Below are 11,294 nucleotides of genomic sequence, written 5' to 3'. Positions count from 1 at the left end.
AGCTCAGAACGACACAGCTAAGAAAAGGCAGAGCCAGCAGTCGCCCTGGGGCATCCCATCTAGGGCAGCCTGACACAGAGGAAGGAACGTGGACTGTGGGGTTCGACAGGTGCGAGTTCAAATCCTGGGTCTGCCGCTGCCCTAGACAAGTCACTGCATCTCTCTGGGCTTCTGTTCCCTCCTCTGGGATGACAGTCCTCCCTGACATTCGCCCAGTGACCTCAGCGCCTCACACATATTCCCGCAAGGGATCCCCACAAAAGCACTGCGGGGCAGGTGCTTTTCTCATCAGCCCCGTGTTTCAGGAGAGGACTCGGAAGCACAGACAGGCTGTGTAGCCTGCCCGGGGACACACAGCTGGGAGGTGGAGGACCCAGGATTCTTTGATCCGGGCAGCCTGGCCCCCTGCATCAGAATGCCCACCCCACAAACATCTGAGAATCTGAAGGAGTCATTTCTGGGAAGTGGAGCTCTGAGGAGGTGACAGATAAACACGGCCCCTTCCTCGCCTGTCTCGTCCTCCTTAACTCAAGGATTCCAGAAACAGACTGTGAGGGAGGAGCGCTGAGCAAATTCTACCGCACAGCCTTGTGCGGTCTCTCGAGGGGCTCCAGGCTGTGGGGGCTCTAGAAGAATCCACGGGAGGCTGGGAGGAAGCCCTGGCCTGTCAGCTTCCCCAGGAAAACCTTCCCGGGGGCCTGGCCCGGCGGCTGTAACCAGACTCCTGCTCCGGCCTCTGCAGCTGGCCCGGGGAGCCCGGCCCTGGGAGGCCCAGCCCGGGGAGGCCCAGCCGCGGCCCATGGCCCCTGGAAAGGGTGGGCCGAGGGGTCAGGGGGGCAGCGAGAGGGGCGCGGCAGGGGTGCGGTGCGCTCCGCTGTGCCCTGCACCCCCCTGCACCCCGGCGCCCCCGCAGCTGCCCGCGTCTGTCAGCCGCCCCGCGGGGCGCGGCCGGGGGCCCGCTGGCCTCTACATCTTCCTGACAGGCCCCTCTTCGGAGGCCAGGAAAAAACAACAGTCCCTCCCCTCACGGCAGCCCATTTGTTAGATGAAGGCCGGGCACCAGCACCTTTAACCTCCTCCAAGTCAGCATTTCCCCCTCCGGGCCCCGCAGGCCCCCAGACAGAGATGGATGGAAGTGGCTGTTGGTGGAAAAAAGCCCCGCGGCTGCACGGACAAGGGCAGCGGGGCTTTCAGGAAGGGAGGGGACCCCGCTTCTGGTTGTTGTTGGGGTGGCAGGAGGAGGAAGAGGAAAAGCGTGCGTCAGGAGGATGGTCGGCCAGCCACACCTGAGCCATCCCAAGGAACTTTTGGAATTTCCCCCATTGTGCGCGACGAGCAGGCGTGTCCTTGGCGCCACAGACCCGCTTCCGTGCGTGCGGCTAGGCCACCCCGCCCTCCTGGGCCTAGCGCTGTAGGGCGTCCGAGGGGAGCCTGGGGCCTGCGGGCAGAGGACTGGGCGCGAGGTGGGGCCTGGCCCTTCATCAGCTCAGCAGTCTCAGGCAAGCCGCATCCCTCTTCCGAGCCTCAGTTTCCTCACTGGCAAGAGGCAGGTGACAGTTCCAGCCTCACGTGGCTGTTGTGGGGATAAATGAACGGATGTCTGTGACCACAGTCGGTTGGCAGTAACGGGAGGTGCACGTGAGGACCACGATGGCTTCCCTCTCCTTACTCTGCGGGGACACTGGGCAGCTCACGTCTGCTTGGAGGATGCAGATGGCCCAGCCTAGCCCCTCAATACCTTCTCTCTTTTTCTTTCTTTCTTTCTTTCTTTCTTTCTTTCTTTCTTTCTTTCTTTCTTTCTTTCCTTCTTCTTTCTTTCAGATTTATTTTATTTATTTTGAGAGAGAAAGAGAGCAGGGGGAGGGGCAGAGGATGAGGAAGAGAATCCCCCAGCAGACTCCTCACCGAGCGTGCTGCCCAACGCAGGGCACCTGAGATGATGACCTGAGCTGAAACCAAGAGTCAGAGGCGCAACTGACTGAGCCCCTCAGGCACCCCTCAATACCTTCTTTTGTAGCAACACAACAGACGGTCGTGATCTTGTCCTTGGGAACCAGGAGAGTCTGGGTTCAAATCCCAGCTCAGGCATGAACCAGTGGAATGGTTCTGAGCAGCTCACTTTATCACTTGAGCCTCAGTTTCCTCATCTGTAAAGTGGGGATAAACTTGTCCTTCCTTCTCCATTAACTTGCTGAGAGAAGTGTTTGAAATGACCTAGGAAGGCTCTCTCCATTGCCTGGCTTACAGTTTTTAGTGGCAGTACCTGGATGATGATGATGGAGGACGACCCTGGGACTGTTGTCTTAAAGACAGCTCCAGAAGACCCTGGGACGTATTCATACGCCACTCCGGGGTACGAGATGAAGCCGTTAGCATTCACTCACATAGTAAAACATGTGACTTAGACAATTGAGGGATGGGACAGGAGACAGACAAGTTCTGAACATGGCAGAAATCGTTCTGAATATGGGTGTTTACTCCTGGGCCTGGGATTTATCTGGAATGTATATACCTTTTACTTCTCAGAAAGCTTTTTTTAAAAATGATTTTATTTAATTTGAGAGAGAGCGCGTGCAAGTGGGGTGGAGGGGCAGAGGAGGAGGGAGAGAGAGAATCTCGAGCAGACTCCCGGAGGAGCGCAGAGCCCACCCTGAGATCATGACCTGAGCTGAAATCAAGAGCCAGACGCTTAACCTACTGAGCCAGCCGGGCGCCCCACTTCTCAGAAGGTTTGCTCAGCACGGTTACTCTGCCCTTGGGACTTTGGTGAGACTCTAATAATAGGATGGTTGGGAGAGAAATGAAGAAGGCACAGAGTAGAGTTCTCATGACTGTCACAGATGTCCCTGTGAAGCCTGCAAGGTGGGACCGAGACATTCCACCCTAAGGACCCATCAATGGGGTCTTTCCTTTAAGAGAGCTAGGTAGCACAGAGGAAAGTTTTCTCTTGTGTGCATATCTTTTCAACCTTTGATGCTGCCCATCATTTGTCTGCTACCAAGACTGTGGGTGGAAGACTGGAAAACACAATAGTACACAGGGCGGCCTGCACGGGAGCCCTGGCTCCTGGTGACCTCAGTTTCCCCAACTGAAAAGTGGAAGCTCATCGAACAGACCCCTTTCTGGGCTTCTGTTCCTGAAGGAGTTTGGGGCCTGTTGACTCGCACAGGTGCAGGACGGCACCCCTGGCTGGGAGGGGACGGGGACCTTGTGTCTCCTAGGAGTAGAGGCGGCTTTATCAGAATAACAGAAGGGGAAATGCACACAGGGTCTACTCTTCTCCCCAGGGAAAGGAGTCTGAGGTGGCAGTCCAGCCGGGGATGGCCATTCCTCCAAGTCAGCAAGGGCACAAGAACTGTCCCTCTTTCGGGCTCCTGCCCCAGAGGGCCTCCTCATCCAGCTGGCAGCTCACGCTCGGCTATCATGTTGGCATTTCAAGTGGCAGGAAGGAGGAAGGACCAATGAGACTTCCTCATCTCTCCACCCCATGCAAGGGGGCTTTCTGGAAGTCCTGGCCAACAAATGCTATTTGGACCCATTGGCCAGAACTCGTCACTTGGCCCCCCCACAGCCGCAGGGGAGGCTGGCCCCCCCAACCCTGGCCTCTTCTCCCCAGCAGAGCCCCCCCTTCCTCAGAGAAGGGCGCTAAGTAGAGCAGCTGGAGAAAATACGGGGTGCCCAGTGGTTCTATCCCCTGCAATACTCGGGACGTACTGAGGCTAAACATTATTTGTTGCTTATCTGAAATTCGAATTCAACTGGGCATCCTTCCTGTGCCCTCTGCCTGCCCCGCCCCACTCTGGCAACCCTCCTCTAAGGCGAAACTCATCTTTGGGCTGGAGAGGGCTCTGGCCTTACCTTCTGAGCCAAGAGATGGGCACTTTGACAGAGGGCTCTGGAAGGAGCGCTTCAGGGAGCATGCGGGGGGCGGGCCATCAGGTAGGTCTGCCTTTGGCTGTGGCTATCTGGTAGTTGGAGCCCAGGGTCCCCCAGGAAGTTCTCCCTTGGAGGCCTTGGAGTGAGACAAAGCAGCAGGGAGGAGGAAGGGCATGCAGGTGGGGGGGTGAGGACAAAGGTGAGCGCCCCTGGGCAGGAAGTGCTGAAAGAGAGAAGGAGGGAGGCCTGGGGCTGGGCCGGGCGCCAGCCTGGGAGACTCCAGAGCCGCCCGCTTCCCACTTCCCGGGGTGCGCTCTTCCAGCCCTCCCTGGTGAGGCAGCAGTGCCATTATTTGGGGGGGAAACCAGCTAACCAGATAGGACAGCAAACTGGGGATTTATGTGGTGTGGGAACAGCTCGGGTTTCCCTCACTGTTTATCCAGCAGTATTTTTTAAAACAGAAATCAGCGCGCGGGTAACCACAGCTGTGAGTTACTGGCTCTGGCTGTGAGGGCTGTGCCGGTGGGGGGGTCTGCTCCGCAGTGCTCTGCTCTGCATGGGCCTGGAAGTTGCTGAAGGAATGTGCCTCTCCCCAGCCAGGGTCCAGGTGGGAAGGTGGCTCTGGGCAGGTCCCTGATGGCTCTCCCTTCCCTGGGATGAAGGCCAGCATCCCTGGGGCAGCTGGGATGGGTCAAGGCCTAAAGCCTTACAGATCATGTGGTCTAGGGGTCGTGAACCCACTTGGGGCCAGGTAAGTAAACACAAACTAGGGGAGCCAGCCGAGGGGGAGGGAGAGGGGTGCCATGAGAGGTGGAGGGGCCGCCACAGCTACTTGGCACTGCCAATTTTGCCTGGCAAGAACGTAGTCCGATATTTGCCATTAAAAAAAAAAAAAAAAGAACCATAATTCTAGATTTTTACAGGCAATCTCTCCAGTTGTAAATGTTGCTAATGAATTTAAAACCCTACTGGTCAATTAAGAAAGGCCTTTGGGCACGATTTAGTTCTCGAACTGCCAATCTCTGGTCTTCTCCAAGTCTGCCTGCTTCCCATTTTACAGATGATAAAACTGAGGTCCAGGGTGGCCTAGGGGCTCACCTAAGGCTGCACTGGTTGCCCTTGGGAAAACCGTAGGTCCAGGAAACCTGTCCAGAACTCTTTGCTCAAGCTAGCAGTCTTGCTGGCCGAGGCCGCAGTCTTCCCAAGTAGTTCTCAAGTGCTTCCTGAACACCTCTCGTTTGTCTGGACATGCCATTTACAAATACACCCATAACCTCCTTGCTTTTGGCAATGACCCCAAAGGAGCAGGTCTGGCATTCTTTTTTTTTTTTTTTTTTTTTTTTTTTGCAGGTGAGGAGACCGAGGCCAGAGAGGTTAGGGGACTGGGAGAGCCACGGTGTCAGGAAGGGCCGGACCCAGAGTCTCCAATTCCAGATCTACAATTTTCCATCCCCAAACCCTGTCATCCTTGGGCGATACATCCTGAGATGGATAATAAACTCCTCCTACAAGGAACAGAAAATGGATGGGGTACTTGGGTAAACGGAATATTCTTCGTAACTTAAAGTTAATTGAAAATCCATAGGTTATCAATTTTCCAAGCAAGAGAATAGGAGGTATTTCAAAGAGCAATTATACGAGGCATGGTTTAATCTTTCTTTGATGATTCTGACGGAATGTAATGCCTCAGGGCATCGTTATGAACACCAATAATTACTGCGTAGGGCTGGGAGAGGAGCTCTCATCCATCCCCCCTGGCTGTTTGGGGCGGAGAGCACATGTCTGTTTCACGCTGCTCTCTCCGGCTTTGTCTGTTTCAGGGCCGCGTGGTGGCAAGCGCCGTGTCCCAGCAGGGATCTTGCCAACCTTCCCCTTCTTCTCCTGTACAATGGGGCTAATCCGCCTTCCTTCCGTACTCGCCGTGCAAGCTTCTACCTAACAGAGGGCCTCCGATCTCAAGCAGCAGCGTGGGAAAGAGCTTCCCATCATAGCGTGTACTAGCTTTACTTTACCACAGATGAGGCTGAGGCCCAGAGAGGTGAAGGTCTTGTCCAAGGTCACGGCTAGAATCTGGGTTTTCGGCTTCCTAGACTTTCCCCGAACACCACGCCGAGGCCAGAGAGACCTATGAGAACAGAAAGATTCACCTGGTGACAGATGCAAACAGAGACCCCCCGGGAGCTCTCTGGCCACAGAGAGGCGAAGGTCAGAGCGCCCCAGGCCTCAGGAGAGGGGCTGCTCAAGTCCAGAGAGGAGGCAAACCCACCATGAGGTTTATGGTTTCATGAATGTCAGAGCATTTTAAAATGTGGTAATTTCGAGTGTGCAGCCTCCCAGGGCCTCTCTTCTTTTAATTGAAGAAATAAACAATCCCCCCCAAGGCATGCTCGGCCACGGAGAAAGGCAGGTGCAATGTTTGCCAAGGAGAGCGCCAGCCCGGCAGGACGCTGTGTCACGGAGGAAGAAATAGAGAGCAAGCTAGCTTTGCCTGAGCCCCAGGACAGGCAGGTCGCAAGGGGTACGCCACACACCTAAGCACGTGTACAAACGCGCACACCTCCTGCCTGGGCCCTGAGAGCCCCCAGATAGAGCCCAGATGTTCAGGCCACACGTCACACAAAATCGAATACAGAAGGGCTCAGGGCATCAGCGCCTGCATGTGTGTCCATGACAGACGCTCTGGGAGATGCTACTAAGTGTACTTGCTCACCCTGATGGCAGCGGCCCTGTCACCTGGGCAGAAAGACCCCTGCAGGGGCTGGGATACACGCGCGCGTGCATACTCACACACACACACAGAGCACAGCCACCAATGCTCCATCAAGATCCTCCCAACCACACGCACACACAGCTGGATGTGCAAGGAGGCACAGCAGGACAGAGGTGTCCCCACATCCTTCTCCCTCTGCACAAGGGAAGGTTCGCCGTCACCGGGCGCCATGGGGAACTGTTTCATCAGTCCAAACGCTCAGACAGTGGGACACAGAGATGTGCTCTGAACCTCCGACGCGCACGGGCTCTCCAGTCTCTCACACGCACATGCACACACACACACATGCACACACCGAGGCTCGTCCTCAGCCTTGGCTTAGTCTGAGCGCTGATGGGAGGTTACATTCTCCAGCAGCATTTCTGTCCGCTTAACTCCCATCACAGCTCCCACATTTGGTGCCCAGTCAATGCCCCAGTTCTTGGACCTTCGAAGCTTCTCACACCCTGGTCAAAGGGTCTTGCCTGATAGCCTCTGGAGGAGCTTTCACCTACACGGAGAAGAAGAGGAAGAAAAACTGGTTCCAGGGTTTAAGGCTGAAACATTTTAGCGCGAGGAACAAAACGATGGGCCCTGGGGCGCCACCTGGTGGTCTGAAGCAGAATGGCAGCACATTCGGCCATGAGCCCAGGCCTAACCTTGAGCCTCTTCCCGAGTGTGAGCCCCTGCTGGTGACCCTAGGATGGTGTGGGAGGGACGGGGTGTCAAGCTTCTATGGCCCTGTGGCCTCAGCTGCCTGAAGACATGGAGGGTGGGGTGGGGAGAGAGCTACCTGCAGGTTACCGAACCCTCCCCTCCAACACAGTCTCAGACTTCCGTCTGCCCCAACTTCTCTTTTCTGGATTTTAAGTGGAAGACATGTGAAAGCCTGTGGGCTGGACTGGCTGTCCTCACTACAGGCCTTTGATGTCCCCTGCCAGTGAGACCCAGTGGCACAGCTGGAAGGCAGATGTTCTCAGAGCCTGCCTTGGCCCTGTTCATGCCCACGCAGGCCCAGGAAAGCCCCTGCAACAGTACCTACCATAAGCAGGCAGCTCTACTATGGAAAATAGGAATTCCTGTCCCACTAAATTCAAGGACCAGGTCTGAGAATTAAACATGATGATGTATTTTTCTGTTTTAAAATGCTTCAATGTGACCAAAGGAGCCTGGGGGGTAATCTCTGCTTTCTTAGGTAGACCATCAAAGGGTAGCCGCATCTTCCTCCGGGATCTTGCAGTGATCGCTGCCCAGGGCAGACTCTTGGGCTGGAGGAAGTCCTCCTGGACTTTCTTGGGTACAGCGTTGGCTTGGCCAGGGAGCCCCCAATCCATGCAGACAGCTTGAGATTCTCTGACTCCTTCTTCCTTGATTCCAGAGCCCCATTCCTGTCGGGGTGGGCAAGGCGTGATCAGATCTCCATGCTGGAAAAATCTGGCAGTATTCCAAGAACGTTGCCATGTTAGCAAGTTGATAATGACCGTCACGCTGCTGAGCTCCGCGTGTCGGGTGTAGAAGTCTCAGGGCCCAACTCAACTCAGTCTGAAAGGCTCCAGCGGCTAGTTTCCCTGGGCAGCACTGGCCTGGGAAAGTCCGGGGAGGGTGGGGCTGGAGCAGGGCCAGGAAGGAGGGGTAGGACCCAGGAGGCCCAGAGGAGGGAAGAAAATATGTGAGCTCTAGGTGGTAGGGGTGTGTCGGGAGGGATGGGAAAGAACAAAGCAAGAATGCACATGGGGCAGCCTAAGTCAGGGCAGTGGGGAACAGTAACAAAACCAGAAGGGAAGGTTCAGGGTCCCCGAGAGCCAGAGTGCAGGATGGAGAATTTGGATAAGGAGTCCGGGGCGGGGGGTGGGGGGCAATGGAAGGGGCTGAGGTTGTGGGGATGGGGGGTGAGTGTTTGCACCAGGGCACTGGGCTGCCCCAGGGTGGGCGAGGGGAGGCAGGGCCTGCAGGGGGCCTGGGAAGGGAGGGGCCTCCCAGGCGAGAAGGCCGTTGGGGAATCAGAGAGAGAAATGGCCTGAGGTGGGCTGCTGCAGGGGGGGGAGCAGAAGGCAGCGGGGAACGTAAGGAGCTCAAAGGACTCTGAAGGAGGCTTGGAGCGCTGTATTTTGCTCCCTGGGGAACCAGCTACGGGTTCAACAGGTCTCTAGGATTTGGCACTGGAATGCCCCAAGCTCCTTAAATGACTGCCAGACCCAGACTATCTGGATTGCAGGGTCTCATATAAATTCAGGGGCCAGGGGGCACCTGTGTTTGGACCACAGCAGTCCAGCCTGCCCTGAACAGAGTCACTGAACAGCACACCAGGCTTGCAGAGCAATCAAATCCAGGCAGAAGGAGGGGCCGGAGGGCAGAGTCAAACCCCCTCGCTCCCAGCATGAGAGGGAAGACTCTCGAAGGAGTCACTGGTGCTCCTCTGGCCTCTGACTTGTCTTGCTTTTCTTTTTTCACTATCTCCTTCCCTCCCTCCTTCTTTCTTTCTTGACTTGGGAATAAGTAAAGAAACTTCAAAGCCTGGGCGCCTGGGTGGCACAGTTGGTTAAGTGACTGACCCTTGATTTTGGCTCCGGTCATGATCTCAGGGCTGTGATCTTAGGCTTTGCACTCGACAAGCGGAGTCTGCTTGAGATTCTCTCTCCCTCTCCCTCTGCCCTTCCACCACCTCTCTCTTTCTCTCTCTCAAATAAATAAATAACTCTTAAAGAAAAAAAGAAAAAGAAAGAAGAAAGTTCGAAGCCTGGCTTTGCCTGTCACTGGGTGTGTGACCAGGGTCAGGCCCTGCGACATCGTGGAGCCTCCTGACTCCCGGGAGCCTTGCTGGCTGGGGCTGGAGGAAATACAGAAGGCCAGTGGCTGCGCAAATCCAAGAGGCTCTAACCCGCTCCAGCGCTCTTTACCTTGCTTGTTTAAAAACCTTCTCTCCTGGGCACCTGGGCGGCTCAGTCGTTAAGCGTCTGCCTTTGGCTCAGGGCGTGATCCTGGGGTCCTGGGATCGAGCCCCACATCGGGCTCCTCCACTGAGAGCCTGCTTCTTCCTCTCCCACTCCCCCTGCCTGTGTTCCCTCTCTCGCTGGCTGTCTCTCTCTCTCTGTCAAATAAATAAATAAATAAAATCTTAAAAAAAAAACCACCTTCTCTCCTCTGATAGACATCTTCTCCCTTGTGCTTCTGTGCTCACTCTCGCCTCAGGGGGTTCAGGCTGCTATGAAAGGTCAAGGTGAAAGGTTATAATAGTCATGCTGCTCCTGCTTCCCTGGGGTGAGCCAGGTTCCCAGGCAGCTCCCGTGGGAGGCTCAGAGGCCCCGGGCAGCCCAGGGTGTGACAGGGGGTGCTGGAGGTGACCAGAGCATTCGCCTCTTTCTTCCACCAGAGGACGGCATGGCCACGGCTCCTGGGTCCCAGGCCACATTCAATCCCTCTGCTGGAGAAGAGTTTATGCTGTGAGTCCCTCCTCGAGCAGCCGGGTGAGGCTGGTGAAAGTCTGTGCCTGGGGGCCCTCGTTGGCACAACTTGGCCTCCAGTGGAGGCCGCGTCTGAGGGACCCCACCCTCCAGCCCCATTTTTTTTTTCTTCTTCAAACAAAGCCCTGTTTCCAGTAATTAGGTTTGATGGCTTAGGCAGTAGGGAGGACACAGAACCCCGAAGCTTAGGAGACGCATGCCAATTCCTCCGTAGTGGAGAGAGAAGACAGCCGGGACAAAGACTGGTAGGGCTGGAGGAGCTGGAAGGGAACCTCGCCTCTGCAGACCACCAGTCCCAACCCCCACCTCCCACGGACTCGGATTTAATATTCTTATTTACCAAAGCTTCTGCATATACTTGCATCTGATTTCTTCCCCCCCGTATTGGGCCCCTGCGACGTTTCTTAGCCTTGGATGAGAGACCACCAGTGTCTGCAGGGTGGCCAGCCTTCGGCCCCTCAGTTACTGTAGGCAGATTTCTAGAGGGTAGATGTGTCCCTTCCCTTGGGTTTTCTGAAATGGCAGAGGACGACCCCTCCTCTCCTCCACACAGACTGCCTTGTAGGGACTCAGGGATCCGGGGCACCCTAATCCTGCGAGTTCAACAGCGGCGCCGAGAAACCCTCAGCCTTTCCATCACCGACTGGGACCAGAACCTGGGAGCCAGGGCCGGGGAAAGGCACCTCCCGTTTTCAGCCGCTGGCCTGATATGCCCAGGGGCTGCGTGCGTCACTATTTGGGGCACTTCCAGTTTCTAGATGCAAGAGAAACGCCCTGGCAGTGTTTGGCCCCCACCTGCCCACAGACTGGCTCCAAGGTGGCCTCCGAGAGAGGAGCCCCGCGTCCCAGCGGTCCGGGCTCCAGGCAAAGCCGCTTTTAGGGCGAGTCCGCCGACTCTGGGCCCCACGGCCACCCACAGCCCCTGATCGCCCTCTGTCGGCCTAGACTAGAACTGCAGCCCCGCCGGGCCTCGATCTGAGGACAGACACGGCCGAAATCAGCGAGCAGCCCCCGAACCACGGGAGTGAGGACCCACCTGGACCATTGCTGCTTTTAGCTGCACGACCTGGGGCAAGCTAATTGACCTCTCAGAGTCCTACCTGTGAAGTGGGAGTAATAGTTGCACCTTTTCAGGGTCAGCCTGAGGATTACATGGAACTTTCGAAAGGCGCCTAGCACACAGTAGGTGATTTTTAATGGCAGCTATT

This window comes from Ursus arctos, unplaced genomic scaffold, assembly GCF_023065955.2.
Source record: "Ursus arctos isolate Adak ecotype North America unplaced genomic scaffold, UrsArc2.0 scaffold_24, whole genome shotgun sequence".
Classification (NCBI taxonomy): Eukaryota; Metazoa; Chordata; class Mammalia; order Carnivora; family Ursidae; genus Ursus; species Ursus arctos.
This window is presented reverse-complemented; position numbering follows the sequence as displayed.